This window comes from Dermochelys coriacea, chromosome 3, assembly GCF_009764565.3.
Source record: "Dermochelys coriacea isolate rDerCor1 chromosome 3, rDerCor1.pri.v4, whole genome shotgun sequence".
NCBI classification, from domain to species: Eukaryota; Metazoa; Chordata; order Testudines; family Dermochelyidae; genus Dermochelys; species Dermochelys coriacea.
In genome coordinates this window covers 72,258,080-72,276,939 of record NC_050070.1, presented here as the reverse complement: position 1 = coordinate 72,276,939, position 18,860 = coordinate 72,258,080, and the positions used below count along the sequence as shown (strand labels likewise).

Below are 18,860 nucleotides of genomic sequence, written 5' to 3'. Positions count from 1 at the left end.
TAGCATTAAGGTTGCTCAAGTGCATGTTCACTCAATGCAATCACTGAAAATCAAAAATTACCAGCTAAGCCAATGTTCACATTCACACCAAACTCTGTTTTAGTGCCTTACTATAAAATTTAATACCCCCCCAACAGGAAAAAACCCTCTCAGAAGATTCAGCTCCATAACTAACTCACTATCAGTTCCAATAGCCAGCCAGCCACAATGCATGCGACCAGTTCTCCACATGCACACTCAAATATACCAACCTCAACGGATTAAGATCTGTTCTCCACAGTAGACAGATTGTTGGCCTCATTTTAGTCATTGAGATTTTACTGGCATGACAGAGCAATACAAGTGTTACCAAAGTCTGTGTGTGGAAAAAAAAAAACAGACCCCTTCTGGAATTTGTCAGGGGAAAATATTCACAGGATAGCTTTACACTGTTAGGAGATTGGTCCACTATGTCCATTTGTCCTTACTCTCTATTCTTCATCTAGCGGCTCAGGTAAACTTTAAAAAAGGTGTTGTTTGAGCATGAAAAAGTGTAATATTGAGGGTAAGGTTGTGCATTTGAATGTGATTTGAGGAACTTGATGGGTGTATTGTGGTTGGCTATATACATTAGAAGTGACATGAGAAGCTGAGAAACTAGTCTAGAACCTCTAGGCAGCTTCGTAGTGCAGACCATGGAGTTAGTTGTTAGTCTCTCTGCTCCTGAGCTCCCTTGCATGTGTTTATTCATCCCATCCATGCTTCACCATCAACAATCCCCTCTCCCCCAGCTTTCCTGGGAGTGGTCATTGGGCATTCCACTCCATCTCCTAGGCTTGTTAATAAAGGGGTAAGGAGAAAGAGAGGCATTTTGAGATGCAAGTTTCTCAGGAGTGGAGGTTGCAGATCTGTTATGGAGAGACCCTCTCCCTTTGAGCATCCTGTAGTTCTCCAGTGGGCAAACCCATTCAAACAGAAATGAACACGTCTATTGGACTGTATTCCTGCTTTCAGATGTAATAGACATCAGGGAGTCTTAGGTGGAAAGGGGTGAACATAGATGTAGGCGGGGAACTAATAGGCATGAAGGCCACTGTGGGAGAGGGAGGATGAAACTAGAGAGTCAGACTTCCCACTGGGGCCAGGACACTGACTGTGTAGTGGGACTGGGGACAGATGTATGGTGGAGTCCAGAGAGGCAGCACGGAATGCCTTCTGCCAAAATCTGCACGTTGCATCCTGTCCATGCACCTCCAGCCATGCCTATCGCTGCTTCCTTTGGATGTGTTCTAGCCTTTTGAGGCAGTCCACATTTGAGAATGATTCTATGGATTGTCCCCCCGGACTGAAAGATTTAAGAGATAAAACTAAGTTCAGCCTTAATTTTCGAGCTGCTAGGGAACTTCCATAACACAAGAGTAACTCTTTAGGGAATTGCATTTTTGTGATATGAGGGCAGAAGTTAGCCCCATCTATCAGTTAGGCCAGTTGGAGAGCTTTGTGTACCTGCCTTTAAAAAAACAACAACAATTTTTTACTTTGTGAATCAGCTTTCTTTGCTTCTTTGTGACAATTCCATCCAATTCCTCTCAGTTTTTTTCCCTGCTCAGCAGCTAGCAAGCAGACTGTGAACCAAACAAACGTCTTATTGTGACCTAAGAAATCAAAGCTGGTAAGAGTTCTTGTCTGAAACCAGTGACATGGAGTAGCTAGCTGAATGATTATTCCTAAAAGGACTTATGTGGGGGGCAGATTATTCATAAACAGGGCTCTGAGTCATGATTACATTTGTTAGATAAACTTATGAATTGGCTTGGCAATCAAAACTCATAGATGTAGCATGACAAACCATAAAGGGCCCTCCCCCAAATTCAGAACTCTCATTTCTTTACCTCATTGCAGCGTCTTTAGAGCTTTCTCCTCACTTTTCTGATGCCATCTTGAAGCGGAAGGCACAACATATACAAAAATCAGAGCTTTCAGAATTTTAAGTCTGACACTAAAATATGGTAAATACATTGGATCTTTTTAAAGGAAAGCTTTCCACAGCACACCATACAATGTAGATAGTGTGTTTATAGTGTCAATTATCAAGTAAAATCTATATATGGCATTCGAATACATAGCCCTTTGGATACACTATCACAGGGCTCAATCCAAAGCCCACTAAAGTCAGACTCCCATTGACTTCTATGGGCTTAGATCAGGTCTTTAGGGCCCAATGTACTTTACTTATGTGAGTAGTCCCATTTGAGGCTCCAGACGTGCAGGTACACAACCAGTGAATTGTCCTAACTCAGTTGAACTGCTCACGTGCATAGGGTTATCCATGTTCTGCAGTATTTGAGGGATTAGACCCTTAAATACAGTGTAGTGAATGAGTGTGCAATGAAGCATTTTTAATGGTTCAGAAGATTAGTCAAAGCTAGTCATAGTAAATGGCTAATGATATCAGAAGAAAGATTGCAGTTAATTTCAGAGAAGAAGAATGTTAAGTTACCCTCAAAAATGAATTCCCCTGAAATCCCTAAATTGGTTTGCAATTTTTTCTTACTTTACTTTTCTACCCTCTTTTTTTTTTTTTAGGGTTGCCCTTGAAAAGATTACTTCCTGTAGTCTGTCCCAGAGAATGACATAGTTAAAAAGCTTGATTAAGCAGCAGTATAGAACTTTCCAATCCAAGAAAAATATTCTTTTGTTTGGGTTCAGTGAATATTCTTTTGTCTTGTATAACAGGGATAAAGTCTGTTGCTTCAGAGGATGCCATGCTGGCATTAAAATACGTTTTAAGGCATCCAACTCCTCCACTTTATATTGGTGTTTAATCACTTGAAAAAGCCATGTGTTGCTTCATACTCTTCAACCATGCACATTACATTATCCCTTAATTATATACAACTAAGCCCCTCTTGACTATAAGACATTTTGTTTGTTCAAATGCATTTACAAATACATTTTCTTATCAGTTCTTTGTTGAACATTTACACACAGGAAGCTGTTTAAGTATGAAAATAAACCATTTTTTTTTTAAAAAAACCTTGTTTGACCCATCCACCTGGCCTCCATCTGTAATTGTTCTGTTTTCACAATCTGTCATCTGCTTTTCCTCTGCATGCTTTTTATCATTTCAGATGGGTGCTGTCTTTGAACTGCCTTACTACACCTCCCTATTTTCTCTGAGCTGCTTAGTGTGAAGTGACATTTCCATATCCTCAGGATCAGCCAGGCAGATTTGATACATTATCAGCTATAAGATACAGTTGTGATCAGGGTGTGCAATTAGTAGAGATAGCGTCATTTCACAGTATTGAGCCTCTTGCTTTACTATTTGGATCTGCAGAGTTACGAGATTCTGGGAAGTTTCCCTCATGAAAACTTTCAGCAAATAAATCTATCATAGGGTTATCACCCTTTCTATTATCACAGCCTTACTGAAGCAAACCCAGAAAAAGAAATCTGTTCACATTTTATTCTAACTCCATTTCGTACTATTACATTGCCATGATGTCTTTCTTCCTAAATTTCTTTAAAATGGGGGTGTTAGATTTGTTTTTATGTCTTCATAAAATTCATAAAGTGCTGCCTATTTCTTTACTGCTTTTTTTCTTTAGATTATTAATAAATCCTAATCTAATTTAATTTTTTGATGAAGCTCCTGAATTCAGTGGCAAAAGTTCCATTGGCTTCAGTGGGATTTGGAGTGGGTCCATATTTTGAAAAAGTTAAATGTTTTTATTTCCTTTCCCATACCTTCTAGTCCCCCTGCCCAACCAGACCTAGTTGTGGAGTACAGGGAGCTTGTTTACATAAGTTTTCCACCATAAAACACCAGTCCTAAAAAATGCTTATGCACTTCCTTAACTATAGCCATGTGACTATTCCCACTGAAGTCAGTAAGATTCCTACTGCTTAAAGTTAAGCACATCAATAAATATTTGCAGAATTGGAGCTTAAATCAGGTCCTCCATTCCACAGCACCGAGATGCAGAGAATGATCTGTTTTGCTTTTCCTTGTCACAACAGACTGACCTTTCTCTTAGCTAGGCTGGCCTGCTGTATAGTTATGGGGGACAGCCTGGAATCCCCCAGATATGTTCTGCTGGATCAAGGTCTAGAACATTAACAGTAGGTCACACTATTCAAAGGAAACAAAAATATGATATTAAATTATTTTAATTACATTTCAATTGGAAAGCTTATAGAGATGTCTGCTGCTGTTTTACTTTATGAACAAGCCCTCCAGATCTATTTCTTGCTGGTTCGTCATTAAGCATTATTACAATTAAATTAAAAATCTAATTCAAATAGATTGTGTAAAAGCATTATTTTTAAATCTACATTTACTGCTTTTTTTTTAAATTAAACAAAATAGTTTATCCTGAAACAGTCTACCTTAGTTTTCTGAAGAAAATCCTTGTAATTCAATCTATGACAGATTTCATGCAGTGAAGCAGAATTTTGAGATTGTCCTCTGGAGATCTGTACAGGTATGTCAGGGGTGCTGGAACAATTTGTATAGTGGGGGTTCTGAGAGCCATTGAATCAAGCTGTAAACTCTGTATATAATGGAAACCACTTCAAGCCAGGGGGTGTGGCACCTCTAGTTCCAGCACCTATAATGTATGTTGCCGTTTGCATGTGAAATAAGGAGGTCAACAGCCCTGAGACATAATGCTCAGATCCTGCAGAAAACTCTTTGTAGGGATGGGAATCCAGGACTGAAAAGAAGGGGGCCAAATTTGGGGAGGAGTGGGAGTGTTCATAATGTCCATCCCCCACAACTCTGGAGAAATGTGCTCAGAAGTTTATACCTGAGGGTGCATTAATTCTTGAAAGCACTCGTCTGAGTAGTGGAGCCTTCCTTTGCAAGTTGTTCAAGGGGTTGCTGCCTTTTGGGGAAGCCTAGTGTCAATCTGCCTCTGACAGAGCTGTACTAATAAGAGGAGAGCTGCAGTGGACAAGTAGGATGGAGGCACAGGGCATCTGAACACATAGACCTCTACTGCTGGCAGACCCCAAATTATACAGGGCAACAATTGCTGACCAGAATTTACCACCTGGTAACCTATAGTTTCAGCTCTTGTTATGTATTTCTAGCTGAACTTTCTTCCTTAAATAGAAATATTTTAAAGCCATCCTGGGTGAAATTCTATGTCATATCTTTTGCAGGTCAGACAAGAGGATCATAGTGGTCCTTTTGGGCCTTGAAATCTATGGATCTTTTGTAGCTCACTTCAGACAAATACAACAATTGTCAGCGTTGACTGTTTCTTTCATTTTTTCAGAAAATTGAATTATATTATTACTTACTATATACTATTTATTGAGCTCTGGCAGTAATCTTGGTGCTATGTAGGACATAAAAGAAGACAGATCTTTGCCTAAGCTGCTTGCTATCTAAGGCCCTGATTGTGCTTTGCTCATGGACAGACCTCTGTGCGTGGACAGACACTTGTGCCCGCAAAGACCCACACTGATTTTGGTGGAGTTGGAGTTTAATTGCAGTGGAGTTTTAAAAAAGGAGAACACAAAATGTAGCTGGCTTGTGGATCATTCTCATTGGGATGCTTCAAGCAACTTTGTTCATCCCAGCTACGATCAAAGGAATAGCTGATGAATATAATCTATTTTATTGATTTCCTCACTGGTAATTTTGTTGCCTTTTTGTTTGCTTTTGGAGCTATTTCTTTTACAACCTCAGAATAATACACTGAAACAAGTCTGTGACCTTTTTTTCAGCATAAACCTTTCATGAGTCTGTTTAGAAAATGTTGCTGTATTTGTATTGAAAGTTTGAGTTTGTATAGCTAGTTTCATTTCATTATAACAATGTCTAGTGACTAAAACCAGCATGGCTAAATGATCTGTCAGTGTTTGTGTTATACAGTCATACAACTTCACTGTGAGAGCATAATAATCTAGGAGCTGATTGTTCCCCTGAGGTCCTCTGATGGTGGCAGTTGCCCTTTGCTCATGGAGGAACCATACATGCTGCTCTGAATCCCTTTGAAGAGCCTTCAGCAAGGAGAAGGATGGGCCAGTAGCTGAAATGGGAGGGCCAAGACAAAGTTGGGAGGGGAGAGTCTTAGTACATCATTCCCTCTAGTCATTCAGACTTCTCCATGGATAAACCCTCCCCGCCCCACCGGAATATCAGAAATGTCAAGTCTTGTTGGTGTACTTCATTCATGACTCAGAAACATATAGTGGGAGTTTTTTCATCTGTTATTAGAGCTGACCAAGAACAAATAAAATTATTTACAAAAGTCTTGATGATGAAAAATGTGTCCTCTTTTTAAGAAATTTTGACCAAATTTTCTTGTTGAAATATTAACGTTCAAAAATATACTTTTTGTGATTAGAATTTCTAATTGAGTCCAAAAATAATTTGGAAAAGAATCTAAATTCAGAACACTTTTACCAGCTCAACCTTTTGAAAGAATAGGCATGTTAACTAATCAACAATAGTCATTTTTATACCAGGGTTTTTACTTAGCTAAGTAAAAAAACCCCCACATTTTCCATCTCAATTAATCACATTTTTCTTCCATACTTGTAATGTCATAATACCATTAATTCTCCAGTTTAACATAGAATCTTCAGTGGACTCCAGCAGGGAAAAATAAATTTCTGTGAGGAATTGGAAAAACCCTCAACTTTTAGGCACTTTTTTATGGGTATGATTCTGCAAGGTGCTTGAGTTCTGTGTCCCCGATCAAGCAAAGCATTTAGTGTGTGTGATGAACTTCAAGCATTAGAGTGAGCATCTTGAAGGTTGGATCCTTATGTTTTCATAAAAAAACAAAAATGGAAAGAACTAATCTATTTTCCTCTTTTCCCATCCACACTTGCAGGTCATCATTAACGGAGTTTCAGCCTTTCTTCATTTTCCTTTTTTTGTGAGTTTCACACGTTAAATTTTCAAAGCTTTTCATGGTGATTTAGCTGTGCCATTCACATGAAGGTTAATGTGAGGTCACAAGTCTAAATCTTTACATACTTTGAAAATGTAGGGGGTAAGCATTAGGTACTATGCAACAGTAAAATTTGTCCAAGCACTTAATTTTGTTCAAGACTGCACTAGTGTCACTTTAATTGCCATTTAAATGCATTCTTTATTATAGCCTTTTCATTCATAGGTATTTAGGCTCTGAGTAGTTCTGTTGTTGTACTGCAGTGAAACTGTGTATTCTCTGACTTCCCCACTCAAGAAAAAAAGCTTTTATATTCTGTGATTGTTTATGTATAAACCAGCAAAACATTTGAGAGTATTGCTCTATAACTATTGGATTTCTTTGCACCTAGAGAAGTTAAATAAATGATCTGGCATCTTGCTACACTATTTGAATCTTAGATGTATCAGAAGGAACCTCTGATATTTAAGAGGATTTGTAGGAAGGAGGAATTTTTATTTAATCTTAAAAAAACCTCTATAGTATTATTTAAATGTTCAAAACTGAACAAAGTTTATTTGTGCAAACAGCAATATGTGAACATCTCAGAGAAGACATTAGGAAGGCTTTGGACAACAAGGGTTTATTAGGTATGGGAGGTGAATATGAAGTCAGAGAGGTTCTTGACAAGCAACAGCAAACATTCTGCTAGTGATGGTATGCAGTCACAGGACAGTCCTGTTTAGATATGTCATTCACACTATTGCTGATGCACCATTAAAAGTCTTGTGTTTACTCTGGCTAAACCATACAACATAATTCTTTGATTGAAACATACATAATCTTTAGACACTATTGCAGTTAAAAAAATTTGCAAGATAAAATATCTTTTTCAGCTAGACATTTATCACTGTATAGTAGTTAGATAAATGAAATACCACAGTCTGGGATCCTTATAAAACACTATATATTAGGTGCCATAGAAGGCATAACAGATGCCGTCTCTGACTATAAAAGTAATTTACACTGTCTAACTTAGTCATGACTGGAACACGCACATGAATTATTGGAAAAGGGGATCTGGGATTATAAAGTCTCCCTTTGCTGCTGGATGTCTTCCCAGTCCCCCTTTGCACTGAACTGTGCATTTGAGAGTTATTATAGGATGATCTGCTTTCACTTACCTAAACGTTGCAAATAGACTGACTCTAAAACTACCAGTGCTTAATGTTATTATCTATTAGTCAAGTCTATGTTGTAAAAGAGTGAAACTTTTTCTTTTAAAAATTTCTGTTTATAACCATATTTACTGCCCAGGTGATTACAAATCTTATATGTCCTGTGCCAAATTGTCATGTGTTTGCAGCAGGATAATACAGAAGGGGTCTCACAAATCTTAATATAATCATTACACCATGTTGTTTTCATCCTCCCAGTCTGCTGTTCATTTTCATTGTGAAAAATCATTATAGATCAGTGACAGGAGGTCTGGATTTGAGGCTGACTGTTGTAATTACTCCCACTGACGCACTGTCAATAGGATTAAAATAAAGATTCTGGACCTGTCCATCCTAGATGAGGTCAGCAACACTAGCAGTGGGAGTACTCTTTCTGCAAGCTGTGCTTTCAGTTCTGAATGATAGAACAATAGATATTAATATGATACAGATATTCGAAAGCTCCAATATAGAAACGCCAGCCTTTTTCTGCATTAGCAAAGTGTCCATCTGTAATAATCTAGCAATATCAATCCCAGTCCTGAGTAGATATGTATGTTAATTTTAAAATGTATCCGAACCCCAGAGAGTTACAATTACAGAACAATCCATTTTATGTTTTATAATTAATAAGCTCCTTGCAGCTGCATAACTTCAGCCAGGAAACATCTGCACAAACTCCTAGCATATACATAATTTCTACAAGAAGGGTTTAGCAGAATTACCCTTAATGTCTACCAGCTTAGAAAGTGGTCTTGTGATTTGATTTGCATTATCTGAAGAACGGATGTATATGTTCAGTATGTCCACATCAAAACAAAAATTCTAGCCATTGCCTATGGAAAAATAATAATCACTCAACAGAGCAAAACTAAAAGGTAAATGGGAACCCTTATTGATCAAATCAATTTTTATTCAAAATTTACAGGAGGAGAGGATTAAGGGTGAAAAAACTGGCCCCATTTAAGTCAATAGGTGTCTTGCCATTGACTTCAGTGGGGCCAGGATTTCTCCACACATTCATAAGTAAATTATTAGCAGTTTAATCCTCATCTTCACCAAGGTCCGCTTTTTTGATACCATTGGATTATTAACTTCTTAGAGTAGAGGCTACTGTTTTTAACATTACTTTAATTTGCACTGTGTATAAAATTATGGTATTTGTGCCAGTATGATATGCATATGATGGCAGGGTCAATTAAACATGACATATCAAGAATTAATGAATGAGCTCTATTATTCTGATAATGAATGAGCTCTATTATTTTGATAACATAGTGTATATTTATTCGTTTCCTTACACTGATTATTCCAATATTATATATTGGTGACAAACAGTAATTAAAGTTCCAATGCAACATACTAAGTTTTTTGCTATTTTTCATGCAGACTGAGAAGTTATGATCAAAAAATCATCTTCAGTCAAGCGTCCACCATGCCAAAGTGGTAGAAAGGTGGTTGTATGCCCTTTGATTCTCTAATCTAACTGCTCTCCCTAATCTCTCCACATTTCTTCATAACAATAATTCTCCTGAATGAATGATCATTAACGTCAGTCCTATTTGCCATCTTTCCTCCTATTATCTGAACAAGATTTATTACTAATCTATCATTCTTTCCCATATTCTCCAAATTTAAATCCTAACCAAGCTGTTCTAGCACAAAAAAAACACCTCTCGTTTTCCGCAGTTTTTACATTGAAAAGTTTTTAAAGGTGCATCAAAAAATTTATATTACTTATGTTAACACCTTTCTTTGTCTCCCACAAGTGGGACTCCAAAATGCCACATACTGCTTTTCACATCTGCTCCTTTCCCTCTCGTGGAATTTATTGGAAAACTCTTCCTCATATATACAAAGAAATAAAAAGAGAAGAAATTATTTGATCACCATTGGTCCTCGGGTGGCTGAAGCTTGTGCAGAGCTCACTGCAGAGGAGCTGTCATTTTTGTACATATACAACCATAACCAGCATCCCAGGTTATCACTACCAATGCAGAATTGAACTCCAGATGTGGGAGTGGAATTCACAGTGTCTTGGCTTAACACCCTTCAAATTATTGGAGGGGTTTCCAGCATTAATATTTCCATACAGCAAGCTCCGAAAGGCCCCCAAAGACATCGTCTTTGAAACATGCCTGGCCATACTGTCACACATTATGTATATGTGAGAGAGAACACCATATTTTGTCAATGTTGCCTTTCCATTCCATGCACCCTATCATACGAACGCAAAACATAAGTTTTCAGGCTGTGTATGCCAGGTATGCAAGAAAAAAAGAAAGTTACTAATGCCAGGCCAAGAACAGTTACTTAAGCAACCTTCACTGGCTTTAGCATGTGTACATCAGGGTCTTTCATTATATGTGGACTCCACATATGGATGGAATACAGAATGTTACAGGACATGTAAGGTTATTAGAATAGGAGCAGTTTAAATATATATAATCAGAACCCTATTCAATTACAGACCTCAGCTATGCAGGACAAGGATTGCCTGTCTCTTGGGTGGATTCTGCCCTGCATAGCAGAACCACACCAGGTCCTTTTCAGGAGAATTTTTTTCACTTATGGAGGATGTGGGAGGATTTGCTCTTAAGAGCAGGCAAGGCTATCCTAGACACAAGCCTAGGATGCTAGGCCCAAATACTGGTGAGGCTGAGACAGATTTTAAATGAGGAGTTGTGACTCGGCTGGACTCTTGACTTCCTCTCTGTATTTGTTGCGTGATACACAATGAAGCCCTGGTTTGATAATATAACTATTTCAATAATAAGCACAATAATCTTCATGTATTCATCATTTTTAGGGTACTTTTAAAAGTACCGTTTGGAGGCTTGCTGTAGCCTCTGTGCTGTTCAGCAAAGTGGTCTTGCTGCTGTTGGGTTGGAGCCCTCTTCTTGTAATATGCACTTACTAGCTATTACAGACTGGGCTCTGGAGCAGCTGCCTGAACAAAACAGACCCTTCATCTGGGGAAGAGCTATTCTATTCAATTAACAGCTTTGCATAACACACAGAATTGAGTGAAGGCCAATTTGTTTCACTGTTTTCTTGTTTTTCACACCTTTCTGAATGGGCAGTGCCCTGGATGACCTCGTAACAGAACCCCTACTGGACCGTACTTCGCTTAGCTTTTAAAGTTAAATGAGCTCAGACGAGGAGTGCAATGGCTTCAAACATCATAGTGCTGCCCCTTCAGTTAAAATTTACTGTGGCTTTCATATATTATTCATCCCAAGATGCACTGTTATGCAACTTTAATATCACTATTTGCATTTGTGTTACCATTTGATTTAATGGCTACAGGCTGAAACGTACACTAGGGGTTTTATCTTAAGTGGACAATGTTGCTGAGCAGTGCTCTTCCGCAGCGTTCTTTAGGGGATAAGCTTGCTTAGGAAAGTCTCCAAGTCTTTACCTCACCCTTTTACTGTCCCATCTTCCCAGTTATAATTTCAGTGAGAATTACTGATGGCTACGGGTTGAACCTCTCTAATCCGACACTCCATGGTCTGGCAACATCCGTGGTCCAGATAGGCACCGACTTTGTGAGTGCTCCAGGGCTGGAGCATCTATGGGGAAAAATTAGTGGGTGTGGTGATCCACTGGCGTCAAGCTGCCCCCGCCTCCCCTTGCGCCTCATGCACTGGTGGCCCTGTGCTTACCAACTCCTCCCTCCAGGGCTTCCAGAGTGCCATGAATCAGCTGATTCGTGGCGTTCAAGCTCTAGGAGTGAGGGGGAGAAGCAGGGACAGGGCGCGCTTGGGGGAGGAGGCAGGGCGGGGGTGGAGCAGGGATGGGAAGAGGCAGGGTGGAGGCTTGGGAGAAGGGGTGGAGTGGGGACTGGGCCTGGAGCAAAAGGGGGGGTCGATTCCCCTCCCCCGCAAGATGAGGGGTCGGTGCCTAAGCATGATTTTTAGTTAGCCAGATGTCCGCTTATCAGGGGTGGGCCCAAGTTTCCTGTGGTAAGGCAAAGTCCTGCCAGTCCTGGCTCTCAGTGTACTATGCTGTATTTACCTCCAATTTACCCCTAAATATATCTTCTAAGAAACCAGCAAGCAGTGGCAGTGTTGGTAATGCTGCTAATGGTAAGCATGTGTCAATATCAATACAGCAAAAGGTGGAAGTGTTTCAGAAACTGGAAAAGGGCACATCAGTACATGCCTTGTGTGAGTTTAACCATGTAAGGTCATCTACAGTGTATGATTTGAAGAATCAAAAGAAGCATATCCTTAAGTTTTTGCCAAAAGTGACAGTAAAAAAAATATGAGTATTTGTAAGACATTGAAGGAGGGGAAAAGCAGCGATTTAGATAGCACACTTATATATTGGTTCAAGCTTTGTAGGAACAAAGGTGTTTTGAATTTCAGGCGACATGATGATGGCACAAGCAAAGATATTCCACAAAAAACTTAACCTGCAGCATGAGTGTGACTATTTGCAAGGATGGCTTCAGAAATTTAAAAACAGACGTGGTGTTAGTCTACATCGCATGTGCAGTGAAAAAAGAAGTGCAGATACAGAAGCTACCTCTAAGTACGTTGATAAATTTGCAGTTAGTTGCAAATGAGAAGTTATCCCCAGAGCAGGTATACAATGCCAATGAAACTGCTCTCTATTGGGATTGTATGCCTACACAAACGTTGGCTCGTGATGCAAAGGAACCACCATCTGGTATGAAGGAGTCGAAGGACAGGGTAACTGTCCTTGGTTGTAGTGACGCTCTAGGCACGCAAAAATGCAAGCTCATGGTTATTGGGAAAAGTGTGAATCCAAGGACATGCAAAGGGATGAAAATATTCCCAGTGATATACCATGGCAACAAAAAGGGTTGGAAAATGACTAATCTATGTCTCGATGGTTTGAGAAATATTTTATACCAGAGGCAAGATATTTTATACCATTGCACCTCGATAGGTCTGGATCTGAAGTGCAAAATTGTGCTGATTCTCGACAATTGCTCTGTCCACCCTAAAGCAGAGCTGCTTGTCAAAGATAATGTGGTGGGATTGTATTTACCCCCAAACTGTACCTCATAAATTCAGCCTTGTGATCAGGGTATCTTATGATCCCTGAAGTGTATGTACAGGTATGAGTTTATGCACCAATTGCTAGTATTTCTTAATGATGGGAACAGTTTGACAACATTTAGGAAAGAATTTAACCTCAAGATATGATTTGAACACTAGCTAGAGCCTGGGAAAGAGTAACTCCATCTACACTGAAGAATGGATGGCACAAATTGTGACCATCCCTAATGTTCAAGGACAGTCCTGCTGTCAATGATGAGTCTGAGTTCACTGGATTTGCAAAAAGAAAAGGAGTACTTGTGGCACGTTAGAGACTAACAAATTTATTTGAGCATAAGCTTTCGTGAGCTACAGCTCACTTCATTGGAAGTGAGCTGTAGCTCACGAAAGCTTATGCTCAAATAAATTTGTTAGTCTCTAAGGTGCCACAAGTACTCCTTTTCTTTTTGAAAATACAGACTAACACGGCTGCTACTCTGAAAACTGGATTTGAAGTGTCTGAAAACCAAAAAATTGTTAGAGAGTTAATGGAGTATGCCAGCTGTATGTAATGCTGTAGTGCTTGAGCTGGCCAAGGATTTGGGAGAGGAAAATTTACTAGACTGGATGGAAGTCGACAAAGATGCACCAATTGCTAATCAAATGATAGATGAAGAAATTGCACAAATGTATAGCAGGGGAAAAACAAAGATAACGAAGAAGCCAGTGATGGTGATGAAGATGATGAGGAGTACATCGCAGAAAAAATCGATAAATGCATACAGTTGGCAACAAATTTACTAGAAGGACTGGAGCAAAGACGTTTCATTTCTGAGCAAGAGATCATGTCTCTCTACATGATATGAGAAAACCTCATTAAAGAAAAACCAAAATACATGAGACAAGCCCAGCTGGAAGATTGGTTAAAGGTGGCGAAGAGGAGCGGGGAGCAGCACTCTACAGTCAGAAGTCTTGTTGCCTCCACTCATCTAACTCGGATATACCTACAGCAGAGACCCCAGATGTAACTTTAGTTAGCAGTTATTATCACATCACTTTGGAAGTGGAATTCAGAGATAATTTTAGACGAGCAAATTATAGATTTGACTGTATTATTATCTATTTATTTTTCATATTATTTTATTTTTTATGCTTTATCTACTTATTTCCTTGTGCCAATACAGTAAAATTGGGTAACAACACTAATGCTTTGTTCTGAAGCGAGATGGTAAGCCTTGGCTAGGCAGCATTGCAAGCATTGTTCAGTTTATTCACCTCGGTGGTGAGATAAAAATAACAATTGACCCATAGGCACAAGAAGTAGGGGGCCCAGCGTGGCACTCTGCCCATGGTCCTTGTTGCTGCCTGGGGTCCCGGCCGCCGGCCCCCCAACCGGGGGCTCCAATGCTGGCCCCTCGCCCGCGGTCCCAACCGCTGGCCGCTCTGCTGCAGCCCAGGGTCCCAGCTGCTGGCCCCAGGTCCCAGCCACCGCCCCTCTGCTATCGCCCGGGGTCCCAGCTGCCGGCCGCAGGGGCTCTGCTGCTGCCCAGGGTCCGGGCTGCTGGGCTTCGCTCCCAGCCCCAGCCCTGGGCTCTGCAGCTGCCCCCAGCAGTGGTCTCAGCCCGGGGCAATGAGGGGCTCAGAGAGGGATAAGACTGAGACCACAGGTGGGGGCATCTGCGGAGCCCTGTGGCCAGTGGCTAGGACCCCAGGTGACAGCAGAGGAGCCGGCGACTGGGACCTGGGGCCAGCGGCTGGGCTCACAGCCTGGGGGTGCTGCAATAGCCCCCCATCCCTACTTCCCACGCCAATTGAGACCTGCTGGACTCTGCATTGACCTCCCATGGTTTGGTAAATTCTCTGGTTCGGCATCGGTCAGGTCTCGAAGGTGCTGGATTAGAGAATCCAACCTGTATACCCATATGTGTACTAGGAAATACCCAGAGTTACTGCAGTATGGTACACTGGACAGGGCCTCTGGAGACATCAGTTCTGTTCTCAGCTCTGATGAACTGTTTGACCTTGGGCAATTTGCATTCATTCTGTGTGCCTTTGTTTCCCCCTTTCAGGCTTTTTTCTATTATTTCTCTTCAGGAGACAGGCTGTCTTTTCCTACATATTTGTACAGTGCTTAGCACAATGGGGCCCTGAGCTTATGTGGGGCCTCTAAGTGCTAATGTGGCATGAACAATAATTTTGTTGTTTTGCTTATCATTCACCACGTGCCACATTGAAATGTGACTCATGTTATTTTTTTCAAACACGGCAAATTGTCTTTTTCCCATTTAGGACCACCACATATGCAAAATCTGATATTTTAAAACAAAGCTACTTGCTACCTAGGCAAAGTATCAAAATATTGAGAGATACAGGATCAAAAGCAAACTGGGGGTTAAACTGAAATTGTCTCCTCAACCTTAGCTACAGTGTAGCTGTTACAAAAGGATAATACTATATATACAGGTCTACGGATAACATTAGCAATTTCTTTGGCAAATGGTTATTTACAATTAATGAGAGACACAAGTTGGGTAAGGCAATATCTCTTATTGGACCAACTTTTGGTGCTGAAAAAGGTAAGTTTTCCAGCTCCACAGACCTTTAAAATACCATCTGGAGATGTTAGTCATTTTTTCTCCATTAGAGCAAAATATATATTTTTAATTATTTATAATTTAAAAAAAATGTTGACAATTCTGAGAGCTTGGGCCAAGGGGAAAAACAATCAATAGAAAATTTCCTGTCTTAGCTTAAAAGAACAGAAACTATCTCCGACTTAAAAATAAAATAATATTTAGAAAGGAAAAAATAATAATAAGCTAATTTGTTTCTTTAATTCCAACAGAAAAAGAGGAGCATTGCCCTTTTTAATATAATGTATGATACCTTGAATATATCTCTTTTTAAATTTCTTAAAACCTTTTTGTGTGTGATATTGGTAACAATTTGCTATTAAGACTTTGTGGTAGAATCAGTTGAAAGGACCTTTTTAAGGCTGTTAAGGAATGCATTTCAGGTATAATGTTGCTCTATATTTATGGGGTGCTTAAATCAAAGGAATAGTAATTAAATGCCATCACATGGGCCTCTTATTAGAACTAAAGTTGATGGAGATAGTAGTATGATACAATGAGTGTCTGATCCTGCTGCCTCTGGTATGCACTGCAGAAGAATAGAGACTTCACTTAGACTAGTAGCAGACATTCAAATCCTTTGAACTATAATAAGAAATGCACGCTTACTTTAAATAACAAGTGACTGAGCATATAAATGACTAGATCAAGCCATCAGGAAAAAAAATGTAAAGGGGTTTTCTGTTTGTTTTGTTGTTTCTGTCTGAAATCTCTATTTTCTTTTGGCATCTTTGCTTTGAAATGTTCCCTGCTGAGAGGGACAGACTGGATTCACAGTAGGCATCTCTGCCTTTCAAGTTGCTCTTTGCTCTGCAGAGGGCGGCATGCTGGAAGATGCAGTGTGTTTGTCCAGTGCTTTCCTCATCTTCTGAGGAACGTGACTAGCTAAGACAAGACAGGAAACTTATTATTTGGTCAGGTGGCTGGATCTTAATTCAGTGTGTTGGAATAATAGATGTAAGTTTAATGTATTAATATTTATTTATAGTTCATGTTTACAAAACAGTTTAGCGTCAGTGCTCTTCACCCTTGACCTGGAAATCTTAGAATAATCTTGAAAGAGGATGAAAGAGACTAATTCCGCATTAAATTTGAACTCCTAGCATCATCTGAAAACTCAAGAAGTCAAGTTTATCCAAATGTTTGTTCCAAAATGCTCTGATGAATGCATACTAAGGCATTCTTGTTAGATGTTTGGTTTTTAGTGGTGCTATATTTGGCATAATCATGTGTTACCCTTCAGTGATACAATCAATGAAAGAGAACATATATTTTCAAAACATAGGGCTAAATTCTCTTCTGAGGTAAATTAATGCAATTTTATTGAAGGCAAGCAGATAATTTTGGCTTACAACCCCTACATTTAAACAGGACAAACTCGAAAATGTCATTATGATTATTGTCTTTCGGACCTGCTTTTTCTTTAGAAAATTAAAAAAATCAGAAGTAAATCTTCAGAGAATTTTTCATTTGTTTCATCTGTAATGAACTAAATCAAGAGTGGATTTTATCAGTCCAAGTGAGGAAAATTTGACCTGTATAATTTATATCAGAGTTGCATAGTACTCATGGAATAGTATGGCTACTACACTACAATGCACCCGATATAAACCCACTGATGTTCATCTGACTCTTTTTTTCATTGATTCTAATGGGTTTTGAATGAGGCCCAGTGTTTTTAGACTGCACCCATCACTGTGGTATCTGATCTCCAAAACTACATGTAAATATTTTAAGTATCAGTAACTCAATATCTGCTGTGAGACAACCTCACCAATCAATGTGAATGTTACCAGAGCAAATGCTTTCTCTGTGGATTTATAAGGACTATTTAACTAGCTTTTCCCTCTGAAGATTTTAACACCTGATATTAAGCTTCACCCACAATAGATTTTTCACACACATAAGCAGTGTCTTAGAGGTTAAATTGTCTGTGTTGTGGTTGCCTGCTTTATTGGAGAACAGAACTTGAATGAAGCTGTGCAATTGAAAGAGCCTGAGTTTCATTAGAAGCTTCCAGGGGAATTCTGTACTCTTGCGTGTTTTCTGTTGACGGTGGTTGCTATATTAGCAAGTGTCCCCTGTAACCTTCTTCACTTAAGGTGAAATGGGGTCATAATCTGTTTACCACTGGTGGCATTTCCCTTTGTTTAGTATGATGCAGCCATCCTCCATTTGGAACATTCCATCAGGTTTGGGATCAAGGAGGATTACTTAGAAAATAATCTGTTTAATAACCTGTGCAGGTTGTTTTTCCACCTAGTAGTTAACTGAAGTAAAGATTAAAAATATATCCATTAATCACATTCAGGTAGGTTTTTAAATGTTTTTGCTCTGTAAGCCAGAAAACGCATTGTGGTTTGTTTAATAGAAAATAAATGGTGGTGATTGAAAATGTGTTTAAAAATCACAGTTTAATAGTTAGTACAATAAGCAAGCAAGCAAACAAATGTAACTTCACAATGGGCTAGTTTGTCCATAGCCCTTTAGTGGCTGCACACGGGTGGGAGTAGGGATCCAATGAGCCATTCCCCACTCTTTGTATCCCTGGAACAATTGTCCAGGACAGTCACAGACTGCACATGAGGGGGAATGCTCCTTTCGAGTGTTCCCTGAGCTGCTTGCCCAGATAGAGTGAGGGGTGTGAAGGGAAAGCCAGAAGGACCAGGATCCTTTCTTACTGACTTAAGGTGCTTTTTGGGCTCCCTGGTGAAAGCAGAGTGCTTAATCCAAAAGAATGGGGTAGAATGCACATTTTCTCTGTGTACTAGGAAACCCTGGGAGGAACTGTGCCTCTCCTTGAGGTGTGTAGCTAAATACCACCAAATGGACCACAGTGTACCTATAACACAAGTACTGGTACTGTTTGCAGCTGTGATTTTCATTCTATTCTATTAAGACTTTCAATGTATTTTGACTTTTGCTGAGTTAACTCACCCAGGGGGTCATCATGCCTTTAGATATACACTTGTGAGGCCAGATGCTTAGCTGATGTATATTGGAGCTATGCTGATTATACCAGCTGAGGTTCTGGTCCAGTTCTCATTGATTTCTATGTGTCTGAGTGGAGAATTGGGTCCTAGCTGTCTTATTTCTTTTGTCTTCACAGTCAAAATACTTTGCCGA

General features: G+C 39.6%; 1 protein-coding gene across 4 annotated transcripts in view; it reads left to right on the top strand.

The window, feature by feature from the left end:
* Window positions 1-18,860, top strand: part of EPHA7 (EPH receptor A7) — a 169,471-nt gene that overhangs the window by 43,754 nt on the left and 106,857 nt on the right. The gene's annotated exons all lie outside the window — the stretch shown is intronic.